Source organism: Giraffa tippelskirchi, chromosome 5 (genome assembly GCF_054371585.1).
Source record: "Giraffa tippelskirchi isolate mGirTip1 chromosome 5, T2T-mGirTip1v1.2.pri, whole genome shotgun sequence".
Lineage (NCBI taxonomy): Eukaryota > Metazoa > Chordata > Mammalia > Artiodactyla > Giraffidae > Giraffa > Giraffa tippelskirchi.
Genome location: NC_137279.1, coordinates 58,494,066 through 58,507,263, shown reverse-complemented (window position 1 = coordinate 58,507,263; position 13,198 = coordinate 58,494,066). Strand labels below are relative to the sequence as shown.

General features: G+C 38.2%; 1 protein-coding gene across 16 annotated transcripts in view; it reads right to left on the bottom strand.

The window, feature by feature from the left end:
- ESRRG (estrogen related receptor gamma) overlaps positions 1-13,198 on the bottom strand; it is a 682,819-nt gene that overhangs the window by 67,935 nt on the left and 601,686 nt on the right. The window lies entirely within an intron of this gene.

Sequence of the window (13,198 nt, the reverse complement as noted above, 5' to 3'; positions counted from 1 at the left end):
TGGAGAGCAGGAATCCCATACACGGGATGAGATCCAAGGACTGTCCCATGTTCTAACGTCAACATGTCTCAGAAGGAGTGTCTTATTTACATCTTGCCACACATCTGTATTTTGCTTTAATTGAGAGAAAACAGAGAGTAGGTTTGGACTGAACACAGGATAGAAAGAGGAGATTCCTCAAAGAATTCAGGAGGCTAGGATGGTGAAGAAGGGATTTGTTAGGAGGGCAGAGATGAAGCATGAAGCTAGAAAGTAGGCAAAAGGAGACTTACAGTAACACATTTTCCCCAAGAGTGATGGATTGGGTCAAGATTCAGGGAGGTTTTGATGGCAGGGGATCAGCAAGATTAAGGAAAGGAACAAAAGGAAAAGAAAGGAATTAAAAAGAAAGAAATGTCTTATTTACATGGGGGAGTGGTGAGGAAGAGCTTGCTAATAACCTGAGTCTATAATTCCATACAAATCTTTATCAAATAAAGAGACAATAACTTGGGAGTAAAGAGAGGGGTGAGAGATTCTTTCTGTGGTCTTAGGTTGTACCTTAGCTGATTAAAAAAAAACAGTATTAACACTCTCCATTAATAAGTTCAGCCAAACAGTTAATTGTATTTTGGTATTTCTCTCACACACACACACACAAACTATTTAGGAGATAGTTTAACAGCATCCTCAGTATTATTATTTTACTGAAGACCTCTCAGAGCTTTTAACACACAAGTAAACTCTGTAAAACTCTCAGAGGGAGATACAGACTATGCAATGTTTTGCAAGCCAATGTCACAAAGTTCCTGTTTTGGAAATATTTATCAATATCATGTGGCACATGGGCATTGTGGGGTAACTGAGTTATATGAAACAGTTCGGGAAAGGCTGATGTATTTCTTTGTGAATCCTGAAGGTGAATACATGCACTCAAATCTTAAAGGTGATTATCAATCCATGAGCTAAAGAAAAATACAACTTTTCATATTATCTTAATAATACCACTTTAAGAGTTGATTTCCTTTTAGAGATAAATACAAACACGCACTTGGTTCTAGATAAAGCCTGAAATGTCAAATTGAAACTTCTGAGCATAGTCTAAATGAAACCAAGAGAAAACTTCAAGAGCAAGGAGAGTAGATTCAGATAAATAAATACCAAAAAATGAAAAAATTAGGTATAGTATCTAAGTATTTAGGGGCTTCCCCAGTGGCTCAGATGGTAAATATGCTTACAATGCAGGAGACCAGGGTTCAATCCCTAAGTCGGGAAGATTCCCTAGAGAAGGAAGTGGAAACCCAACCCACTCTGGTATGCTTGCCTGGAGAATTCCATGGACAGAGGAGTATTTAATGGAAACAGTAGTGCTAGTGAGTCACAAAGAAACTGTATTTCTTGACTGTTGCTTTTAAAGTACTTTTGAGCCTATAGTAGAGTTTTACCCCTTTGATTATCTAATTTTTAATGTTCTATTTTTACTGTGTCTATATTTACTAAAGTTTAACACTTTCTCCCTTTTTAATTCATGTTTTATGTTTTTTTCTTTCTTTCTCCAAGATGGTTTTCCAATTTACACAATGTGTCCACATTTTATTTGTTCATCTGAGAGCCATTCAAATGTGTTTCATTATAAGAGTTCAGGAAATTCAAAGCATACATAATCATCACAGCACGTTTGGCATCTGAGTCTAACACAATGCAGACACTAATGTGATATGATTAAAGGTGTAACGAGAAGGCAGGATGAAACAAACATACAGAGAGAAAGACAATGGCAGACTAAAGCTAAGAAAAGGAGGAAACATTTAAAAATAACCGAAGTTGTTAGAACCAAGAAAGCTTGACATACTATATATAAGCTTGACACTACTATATATAAAATAGATAGTCAACAAGGACCTACTGTATAGCATAGGGAAATCTACTCAAGTCTATAATGATCTATATGGGAAAAGAATCTCAAAGAGTGGATATATGTATATGTATAACTGATTCAGTTTGCTGTACGGCAGAAAATAACACAACACTATAAATCAACTATACTCCAATAAATTTTTTTTTAATTACAAAAAAAAGAACCAAGAAATCTCATAGAATACATCTCAGTTAGGTTTTAGACTCCAAAATTTACTTCTGGTGTTTGTCAAGACATGCATTCACCATGAGCAAAATAGCCTCACACTGCCAAATGCTGAACAATACACTACATATTTTCTAATATAGGAGTCGGAGCTGGTGAGTTTCTGACAATGGATTTTGTCTGTCATGAAGGCACATGGAATAAGACTATGGCTGAAAGACTGGATTCAAGGTCCCAGCTGGAAACAGTTCTGACACAGTCATACATACCACATGAAAGCCACCAATCAGCTTAGCCAACTGGCCCAAGTTTATGGGAAAAGTGCAACACTGAAAACAAGTTATTAAACATTATGAAGAAAAAATGAATACTTTTTACTGACACAACTTTTATTATGTATTGTGCATTATTTTTGTATTTGTAGGAACAGATCCTTTAAGTATTATGAAATAGTTTTATTACTGTGCATTTCCTTTCAACTTTGAACAATGAATTACAGAAATACTCATATTACTCCCTGCATGCACCCTCCAAACTTAAAAGCGTGTTCTCCCTCTTACATTTATTCCTTTTCCTCTTTTTCTTATTACCCCCACCCTGCCCCACCTCATTGCAGTGTCTGGGTAGATAAACTACTGTCTATCCATACATCTATCTCATCCTCCCCATTCATCCATACATACATCTATCCATCCAACTAGCCAGCCATCCCACTGCATATAGCTCTCTAGTTTCTTAATATAAGCACTCAAGCACTTTTTACATAAGCCATGGTTTCTTTATTTCCTAAAATAAAAGTCAGTTGGACAAAGGATTCTTTTATGATTTGTAACTTTAGGTAAATGATATTCAGTAGATTATTATAGAGGGAAAAATTAGATATTAATGCTACTTGATTAATAATTAATACAGTTATGTAGTGAAAATTGATGGACAGTCAATAGAAAAAGCATTCCTGCCAAGTTCAGATAACAATTAACGGTAAAAATTTATAGAATCAATGTATTTTAAAAGATCATAATAATTTAAATGTGAAAATTTTATTCCCATTTTAGGGAGTGAAAAGTAGGCAAATATCAATAGTTTCAACTAAAAAGTATTTATACCACTTTTAACCTCTTTTCAAAATCTGGGAAATCTTTTTATGCTGCTTGTGGTGAAATGATGATGATGATTTAGTTTAGCTGACTTCATACTCAGTGAAATGTTTGAACTCAAATCCTAGTAACACACCTGTAACTACTACATAATACTAAAATTACTCATAAATTTACTCAGTTCTGCTTGAAGAAAGGAGAAGGCAATGGCACCCCACTCCAGTACTCTTGCCTGGAGAATCCCAGGGATGGGGGAGCCTGGTGGGCTGCCATCTGGGGGGTCGCACAGAGTCAGATACAACTGAAGTAACTTAGAAGCAGTAGCAGCTTGAAGAAAAACATATTCAGTAACACCAATTTCCCCACACCAGCGCAATCACAGAACACACAAATACACAAGTGGCATAGCTGTAAAAGTTAAATCAGCCTAAACTATGTCTTAAAACACGTGGACCCAGCCTCTTTATTTGTGCATCCTTGAAAACAAACAGGTTTATTCAGCTGAGTCATAATAATATATGCACTAAAACTGTAAAAGTTATTTTAAAGGGTCTGATAAAACAACACTACACAGATATCATGAAGAAGTCTATTATCAGCATATTTATAGTTTTAAAGTTTTTTCAGAAAAATGTTTCTAACTGTAACAATATAATAATTTATTCCTAAATACTATATGAAGAATATGTTAAAAAAAAATAAAGCATAGTTTACAAATCAGAATGCTTTCTTTCTGGCTCTTTCATTAACAAGCTCTTGAATTTTACTGAATTCCTTAACTTTTTGCTTTTCAAATACATGAACATTAAGACAATATTCTCCCTGATGTTTTGCTGCAATGATCCAATATGATAGTAATATAATATAATAATATATTTGGATATTACACAAAAGCATTATTAAAATATTTTATAAGTATTAAAATGCCAAGGATATTGACACTATATCAAAACTTTGTTGAAATACTATGTTACTTTATTGAAGTATATTCTGCATCATGATCATTTACTAAAAATCTACCCCGATGGAGTTTGACAGGCTACCCTGTCTCGGTTCTATAGGTCAACAGATTTGACATATGATTGAATGATAAGATAATACAAAAGATAAAAGCCCAATAATGATATTATTTGATGTATCAGTGAGTACAGAAATATCTGGTATCTCATTCTATTTACTGCTCATCCCTGTTACTAATAATATCTCTTAGAGATTATTTTAGAATAGGTATAGAAACTAACCCAAATTCTATCAAAAAGAAAAATGCTTTCTTTGAATTTAGCTATAAACACATAATACAAAGTTAAGTAGAGAACTGATAATTATTCAATTAACCTAATGCATTTCATTTAAAAGTCTTAAACTATTTCAGCAGAAACAAAGAAAGACAACCATATTTACGATCTGGACCAGGAAAATCCTGATTTGCCATAAACTAACATCAATCTAATCCAAATATTTCCACTGCCAATGGCAAAGCCTGCCCCTCTACATCTTTACAATTTTAAATACAAACAATTTTTGTTGGGACTTCACTTGTAAACCAGTTTTGAAAAAGTTTAAAAAAAAGATTTCTCTCAGGAAATAAGATATCCACAATGTTCAATGTTTGACAGGATGTGAAGTTAATTAAGGCAACTGGACTTCCTATTCATGCGGAGACTGCCATTATCCTTTTTTAAAAAATAAAAGATTTTAATAGTTGGCATTACTGACTAAAGAGAACGCTGCACATTGCTTCTTCTTTCAAATTCTGCATGTGCCTGCATTGCCACAAGGGAATCACAAATCTCATACACTGTCAGAATTTACAAAATTGAGAAAGCGAGAATAGGGCAAGAAGGAAAAAAAATATGCTGTGAGGCAAATAAACGCCAAAAGAAGTGAAACAGTTCAGCACAAGGCCTTCTTAGGTCAGCTCATTTTAAGTCTACATTTTATGCCCAAATGCAAATTTTTACAATATTATATAGTCCAAAGTCAAAAGTATTTTCCACATTTTTTAATAGCACAAGTCAGAGGCATTTCATAGGACAATAAAAGTTCTTTTCAGATAATTCTACAAGGCAACCCTAGCCTATTTGGCTAAATCAAAGACAAGGTTTTCATAATACTGTTCTCTAACAAACATTTGCTAAAAAGAACAAAACAAAACATTAATTACACAGACCCATGGAATACTTAAGATACAGAGTCATATTACAGTAATGATAATCTTTAAAAAGAGAGTGAAATTATTTTTTAGAAGATTAGTGACTTTAATGACTCCTAAATAAATAGCTGGATTATTTAAATGTTACCGAACAGGACTTGCAATAGAGGATGGGAAACAGATGGGAAAGTACTGATAAAACTTACGAAGCAATAAGGTGAAGAGAGTGGGAACTTTCTCTTCTACTATGTCTCCTGATACTGCAGCTCCCTTTGCTGTGGAAGGAAACGTGGTTCCTTACAGTCAGAAAAATAAATACCTAGAGGTGCCCTTGAATTTGTCTGAGATTTCTGTGAGGGAACCATCGTAGACAGAGGGTAGGGAAAATCCCTTTGCAGGACTGCAGGAAAGAAGAAAAGGTAAGTCAGCAGCAGCAAAACACAGCAGAGAGAATTTTAGTGGCAGCCTTCGATGGGGTTCTCCTTCAGAACAGCATCCTTACAGAGAGTACCAGTTTTACCTAAAGTAGCTGGGTGTATTTATAGGCACCACAGTAAAAGGTGAGTGAAACTTATTTGTATATTGACACACAAACTCCAGCAAGAATCTAATCGTATTAAAGTACTGAGGATCGTGAGAGACAATAAAATATGCCAAACCTTAGTTATCGTCTTACAATTGCTGCCCCTTCTCAAAATAGACAGCAACGCTGCTCAACATGGCTTCATGATGTAGTTCCTTTCTTCCTACTTCAGTAGTTTTTTGACTCCTGATACCCCTATCTCCCTACCAAGCAGTGTCTTCATTTCTAATGGAATGACTCAGTCTCTGTATGAAATGTCTTGGAATCAACCAAAACATCTATGGGTTATGAGAGCTTCTTCCATTCCAGGCAATGGGTTAACTGTTTTATGTACATGGACACACTAGATACTTATAGCAACCCTATGAGGCAGGTGCTATTCTTATCCCATTTTACAAATGAGAAAACTGGAATTGAGAAGAGGCTGAGTCAGGAGTGGCAGCTGGGGACCATGGCTGCAGAACTCACGTTCTCAAGCACTCTGTTTATACTGCTTCTCTGTCATCAAATTCTATTTTTGGACAAGAGTGTGTGTGCTCAGTCCCTTCAGTTGTATTGGACTCTTTGCAGCCCCATGGACTGTAGCCCAGCAGGCTCCTTTATTCACGGGATTCTCCAGGCAAGAATACTGGAGTGCGTTGCCATGCCCTCTTCCAGGGGATCTTCCCAACCCAGGAATCCGCATCTCTTCTATCTCCTGCATTGGCAGGCAGGTTCTTTACCACTAGAGACACATGGGAAGCCCTTGGAAAAGAACATGAGGTATTAATATATACTTCAAAAGCAGAAGCACAGGCAGATAAAGCCCAATTGTTGTGGTAAACAATACTTGCCTCCTGACGGAAGTGTGTGTACACAGTGGGGCAGAATGATGAATAAGCAGCCCCACTGAAGGGCGGGGGCTTCCCAGGTGGTCCCACTGGTAAAGAATCCGCCTGCCAATGCAGGCGATGGAAGAGACACAAGTTTGATTCCTAGGTTGGGAAGATTCCCTGGAGGAGGGCATGGCAACCCATTCCAGTGTTCTTGCCTAGAGATCGCATGGACAGAGGAGACTGGCGGGCTACAGTCCATGAGGTCCCAGAGTCAGATACAACTTAAGTGACTTAGCATGCATGCACACACAAAAGGGCTAGGCATTTTGCATCTATGACTCTATAAAGCATCTTCACATAGAAGTTTATAGCTGCTGCTGCTGCTGCAAAGTCGCTTCAGTCATGTCCGACTCTGTGCGACCCCACAGATGGCAGCCCGCCAGGATCCTCTCTCCCTGGGATTCTCCAGGCAAGAACACTGGAGTGGGTTGCCATTTCCCTCTCCAATGCATGAAAGTGAAAAGTGAAAGTGAAGTCGCTCAGTCGTGTCCGACTCTTAGTGACCCCATGGACTGCAACCTACCAGGTTCCTCCGTCCATGGGATTCTCCAGGCAAGAATACTGGAGTGGGGTGCCATCGCCTTCTCCGAGTTTATAGCTATGTGACCGTAAATCAAAAATGATAAATAGATTCAGTCACTCTGCTTTTCTATTGAGGTAGGGACCCAGAGATATTTATTTCCTTGCTCCCTGTTCCTCTTTAAAACAGTGAAATAAGACAAGGACTGTTTGGCCAGGGCCATGGAGGAAAAGCAACACTCTGGCTGAGTTTTGCAGTTTAGAAGGAGACCCAGATGGTGGCTTTTCAGCTACACTCCCCGACCAATGGTTACATTTACATTTACTTATGCTGGAATCGGAGAAGGCAATGGCACCCCACTCCAGTACTCTTGCCTGGAAAACCCCATGGACGGAGGAGCCTGGTAGCCTGCAGCCCATGGGGTCGCTAAGAGTCGGACATGACTGAGCGACTTCACTTTCACTTTTCCCTTTCATGCACTGGAGAAGGAAATGGCAACCCACTCCAGTGTTCTTACCTGGAGAATCCTAGGGACGGCGGAGCCTAGTGGGCTGCCATCTATAGGGTCGCACAGAGTCGGACACGACTGAAGCGACTTAGCAGCAGCAGCAGCAGCAGCATGCTGAAATATCACTGCAACAATTCAGCAACTTTGGAAATTGCTTGGGTGCATGTCCAATACTTTGGCCACCTGATAAGAGCTGACTCATTGGAAAGACCCTGATGCTGGGAAAGATTGAGGGCAGGAGGAGAAGGGGGCGACAGAGGATGCGATGGTTGACTGGCATCACCAAGTCAATGGACATGAATTTGAGCCAACTCTGGGAGACAGTGAAAGGGAAGTCTGGTGTGCTGCAGTCCATGGGGTTGCAAAGAGTGAGACACGACTTAGCGGCTGAACAACAACAATGTGAAAACATTATAAGATCTGCTGAAATAAAAGGGGAAAATCACACAAGGAGAGAAAATGCATATCCATTAAGTGGCTTTTTTTTTCTTTTTAACTGAGTCCTCAGTCACTAAAAGAGATAAAAGCCATGACTCACATTAAAGCTTCCTTGCTCTACAGATGAATTAACAATTAGCAAGGGGAAGTCTTTCGTTTTGGTCTCCTGATAGCTATCTGGACTATTAAACATGTGAGCCTTGCATAGGAAATTACAGAGGCTTCCCTCTGTTGCAGATTGAAACTGCAACCAAAATACATTTGGAGATTTCTGCGCCTAGGACATAGCCACAAAGAAGTCCCTCCTCCTTTTTTTTTTTTCAGGATGCGATTCACTGCTCTTAGCTGGCTCTGAGGCATCTGTGCTAAATTTATAATCTGGGTGATAGCTGAAATCAAAGTCACAGAAAGCTGAAATAGTCATAGTTTACAAAATACTTTGTAGGGAAAATGTGTTTCCACCAGGGGCCCAAGGTGCTTCATCTGAAGCATGGAGCCCTAATCTATGACACATACAAGTACAAATTAGGTCATCTGCAACAGGTGACAAGTTTTAATTGAATGTCTTCTGTCTGCAATTCTGACAAAAGGTGAATGGAAATAAATGAGTCTGGCAAGAACGGCCCTGAGCCTTACAAAACCCAATATCTCATTATTTTTAAACAGCTATCTATAAACTGATGCTGACAAGCCTTGAACCTTTTATTTCTGCTCAAGATGAGGTGGTGTGCAGGGAGGAAAAAAAAAAGGGAAAGAAAAAGGGACATCCAGAACATTACATTAAACATGCAATACCTACCATTATTACTTCCCCAACGTAATTAAAGGAAATCTCCTATTCAAAAGGCACTATTTCTTACTTTGCTTGATGTCAGAGAGGAAGAGAGCGAGCATGCTTGCCTTGCATTTGCTTAAACATAGAGACTGCCTTTAAGGAAAAAAAAAGAAAATCTTCCCTTTCTTTCTTTTTGGCCTGTTAAAAATTTCATAAACTATTCAAAGAGATATTATGGCGGCTTAAACCTATCTAGACTCTATGTTGTCTGGTTACTATTTAATACTAGTGACTCTTCCTTTTATCCTTTTTAAAATTGCCTTCTCCTGTGAATAAAGTTGTGAATTAGCGGGTAAAGACATGAAATGTGGTTGCACATCACCATCAAGAAAAGTGATTCTACTAATTCACAATTAAATTTGACACTGGCAGCAATAAGTTTAACACAATAATAACAGTAATAACAGTGCACAGTACCCCATGGGGATGCTCTGTAAACAGAAGCACAAATATTATTTATGCAAAATTCAATGCCCTGTAAAAATGAATTAAATATGAAATCAACCAAGCTGGTTTACAAGTTGCAGGTTGAGAGCCATAGTCACTGTGTTTCATTCAATGGAGAGGAAGTCATTGGAGACCAAAAAACCAGACATGGATTTCAAAGAGAATACAGGCTGTGAGAGAAAAAAATAAATGAGTGACAGAGAAAGATGGTGGTAAGTCGGGAGGTCATTTGCTTTTTGTATGTGTGATTCTAGATCTCATGGGCAACCAAGGTAGAGTTTATGAAGCTCAAAAGAGAAGCTGACTGTAATGAATCTGCCTGCAATGCAGATCCCTAGGTTGGGAAGATTCTCTAGAGAAGGGAATGGCTACCCACTCCAGTATTCCTGCCTGGAGAATCCCATTGACAGAGGAGCTGGTGGGCTGCAGTCCATGAGGTCTCAAAGAGTTGGACAGGACCGAGTGACCAACATTTTCACTTTTCACTTGGTGACTTTAGTGGGGACAACTTGAAGCCCTGGCCAATTTGTTAGGAACGCAGCAAAAATAATAAAAATGCTTTACCAGGGCAGGCTGCAAGTTAAATTGCTTCAGCTATGTCTGACTCTTTGAGACCCCACAGGCTGTAGCCTGCCAGGCTTCTCTGTCCATAGGATTCTCCCAGCAAGAACTCTGGAATGGGTTGCCATTTCCTCCTCCAGAGGATCTTCCTGACCCAGGCTCAAGCAGAAATTCCAAGAGCCAACTATAAGATACCAAAGTGACACATGATGCTTAATATTTTTCCACTGCTGTGATCTGGCAAAATTGAGATTGGATATAAAGTAAAGCTAGCAGAAAGAACATATGCCTGGGTCGTGTGAAAAAGAATTACACCTAAAACATAAAATACATAGGAAAAAAATCAGTTCAGTAGAGATCAAATGTTAATATAATTTAATGTATACACACCCAAATTTCGTATCAGTGAGACATTTTCTTGCGACCATGTGACATTTCTTATGATATTGGTAGCAATAAGTTTAAAAGAGTAATAATAGTAATAACAATACACAGGACTCTATGGGGATTCTGTGTGTAAACAGAAGCACAAAGAAAATTTATGCAAGATTCAGCACCCTGTAAAAAAGAATTAAATATGAAATTAAGCTGGTATTCAAGTAGCTGGAATGAGAACCATAGTCACTGCATAATATTCAAATAGAGAGGTGCACAGTGGAGTTCACTGGCCGTACTGTAGGTTTTCAGTGGTGTAAACAAGAAGTGCCATGGGCTGAATGTTTGTTCCCCCCTCCCCAAAATTCATATGTTGAAACTGAATCTCCCACGTGATAGTGTCTGGAAGTGAGGCCTTTGGGGTCATTAGATCATGAAGGTGTAGCCCTCATGATGGGATTAGTGCCCTTATAAAAAAGGTTTCAGGGGACTTTCCTGGTGGTCTTAGTGGTTAAGACTCCGCCTCTCAGTGGGTTAGGGTTAGATCCCTAGTCAGCAAACTAAGGTCCCACATGCCCAGAGAGCTCTCAGGAAAACCTCACTGAATGCTGAATCTGGCAGGGCCTTGATCTTGGACTTCTCAGCCTTTGGAAATGCGAGAAATATGTTTGTCTTCTTTATAAGCCACCCAGTCTATGGTATCCTGGTATAGCACCCCAAATGGACTAAAACAAGAAGAAATGAAAAAAATTTAAAAAAAGACTCGGCCATAAGAAAGGATGAAATAATGCCATTTGAAGCAACCTGGATGGGTTTAAAGACTGTCATACGAAGTGAAATAAGTCAGAAAGAGAACGACAAATACCATATGATATCACTTTTATGTGGAATCTAAACATGACACAAATGAATTTATATATGAAACAGAAACGACTCACAGACATAAAGAACAGAATTGTGGCTTCTAAAGGGCATGGGAAGCGTAGGAGAGAAGGAATGGGAGTTTAGGGGCAGCAGATGTAAACTATTACGTATAGACTAGATAACAAGGTCCTATTGTATAGCACAGGGAACTATATATATATACACACACACATATAAATACACACACACACACACACATATATACACACATAACATACATATATGGTGGTTTAGTCAATAAGTCATGTTTGTCTCCTGCAACCCCATGACTACCAGACTAGCCTACGAGACTCCTCTGTCCATAGAATTTCCCAGGTAAGAATACTGGAGTGGGTTGCCATTTCCTCCTCCAGGGGATCTTCCCGACCCAGGGATTAAACCCGGATTGCCTGCTTTGCAAGTGGCCTCCTGAATGTCAGGTGGATTCTTTACCGACTGAGCCACCAGGGAAGATAACATACATACACATACATATAACTGAACAATATATATAACATACATATATATAACTGCGTAATTTTGCTGTATAATACAAAGTAATATAACACTGGAAATCAACTATACTTCAATAAAATTTTTCAAAAGGAGGGAGATAAGAGAGATACTCTACATTGGATTGATTCAACATCTAATATGAAATTTAAAAATACGATAGTTTCTCATATGCTTCTCATCCAAATCTATGTACCATCACTAACCCCCATTCATCTGCCAACTATGCTGTTAATTTGTGAGGAAAATTAATGGAGAAAAAGGAAAGAAAACCAAGAGAGAGTATGAGAGAATGGTCTAAGTCTTGCAGAAGTACAGACATGGAGAAGATGGCATGGTGGATTTAGAATACACTTCCAGCTGCCTGGGTCCACAAGGACACATGGTTTATGTGAGCACATTTTCAAACCGATTAGAATTCAGTTTTCCTCCCCTAAAGTTGACAAATTAGACTATTGAGGAATTTAAGACCTCATGAGAAAAACTAGGGTAGAATAATCATGAGTGGCAGTGATAATAAAAAAGCACTTATACATAAGTGATATATTCACTAAAATTAAATAAAGACAAATATGAAAATACTATCAATAACAGACACACTAAATAAGTCATGTTTCCTGTACAATTAATTTCCATTTATCATCCTTTGATCTCTGGAATATTTTTAGTATCTTCCTTCTACCTAGTTTTAGCAAGATAACTATAAATTCAGTTTGAATTGCTATAGATAATACATGTATGAAAAGACATTTAAAAAAAATCTTTTTAAACCAAATGTTCACTGACACACTTCTGTTAGCATTTTGGGAATTGAAGTTTTAAGCAGGTGCTATTCCGGATTCATACTTAATGAATGTAAAAGATTTAGGGGAGAGTGATGCATAAGCAAATACAAATATAAACATATCAAGACTTTCAGTCAAGGAAAAAAATAATGAAGAAAGTGCTTACTCTGAGGCTAGTAAGAAAATTGTTCATTTAAAGTGCAGTGGCAGGGTGAGGTCCATGGGCTGTACTTTTGTTCTTATATTAGGATGTGTGAAGAGTGTGTAAAAAAAAAAAAAAAGACAGAAAACACCAATGATATTTCCAGATGCCAAATACAGTGGGTCTTGGCTGAGGAAAGCCTGTATCCGTACCAGCTCATAAATTTCCTGAAAGACTTCCCTGTGTGTAGTTGTTATAGGAGGGGCTAGCTGGAGGTACTGCCAGAATACCCAGAATGGCCCACAAGGCCAGGAAGAATCTTGAAATCCTAAAGGTGCCAAGAAATGAAGAACAGGCTTTTCTAGGCATAGGCAGCTCAAGGCTATATGTTGGGAGTTAAGC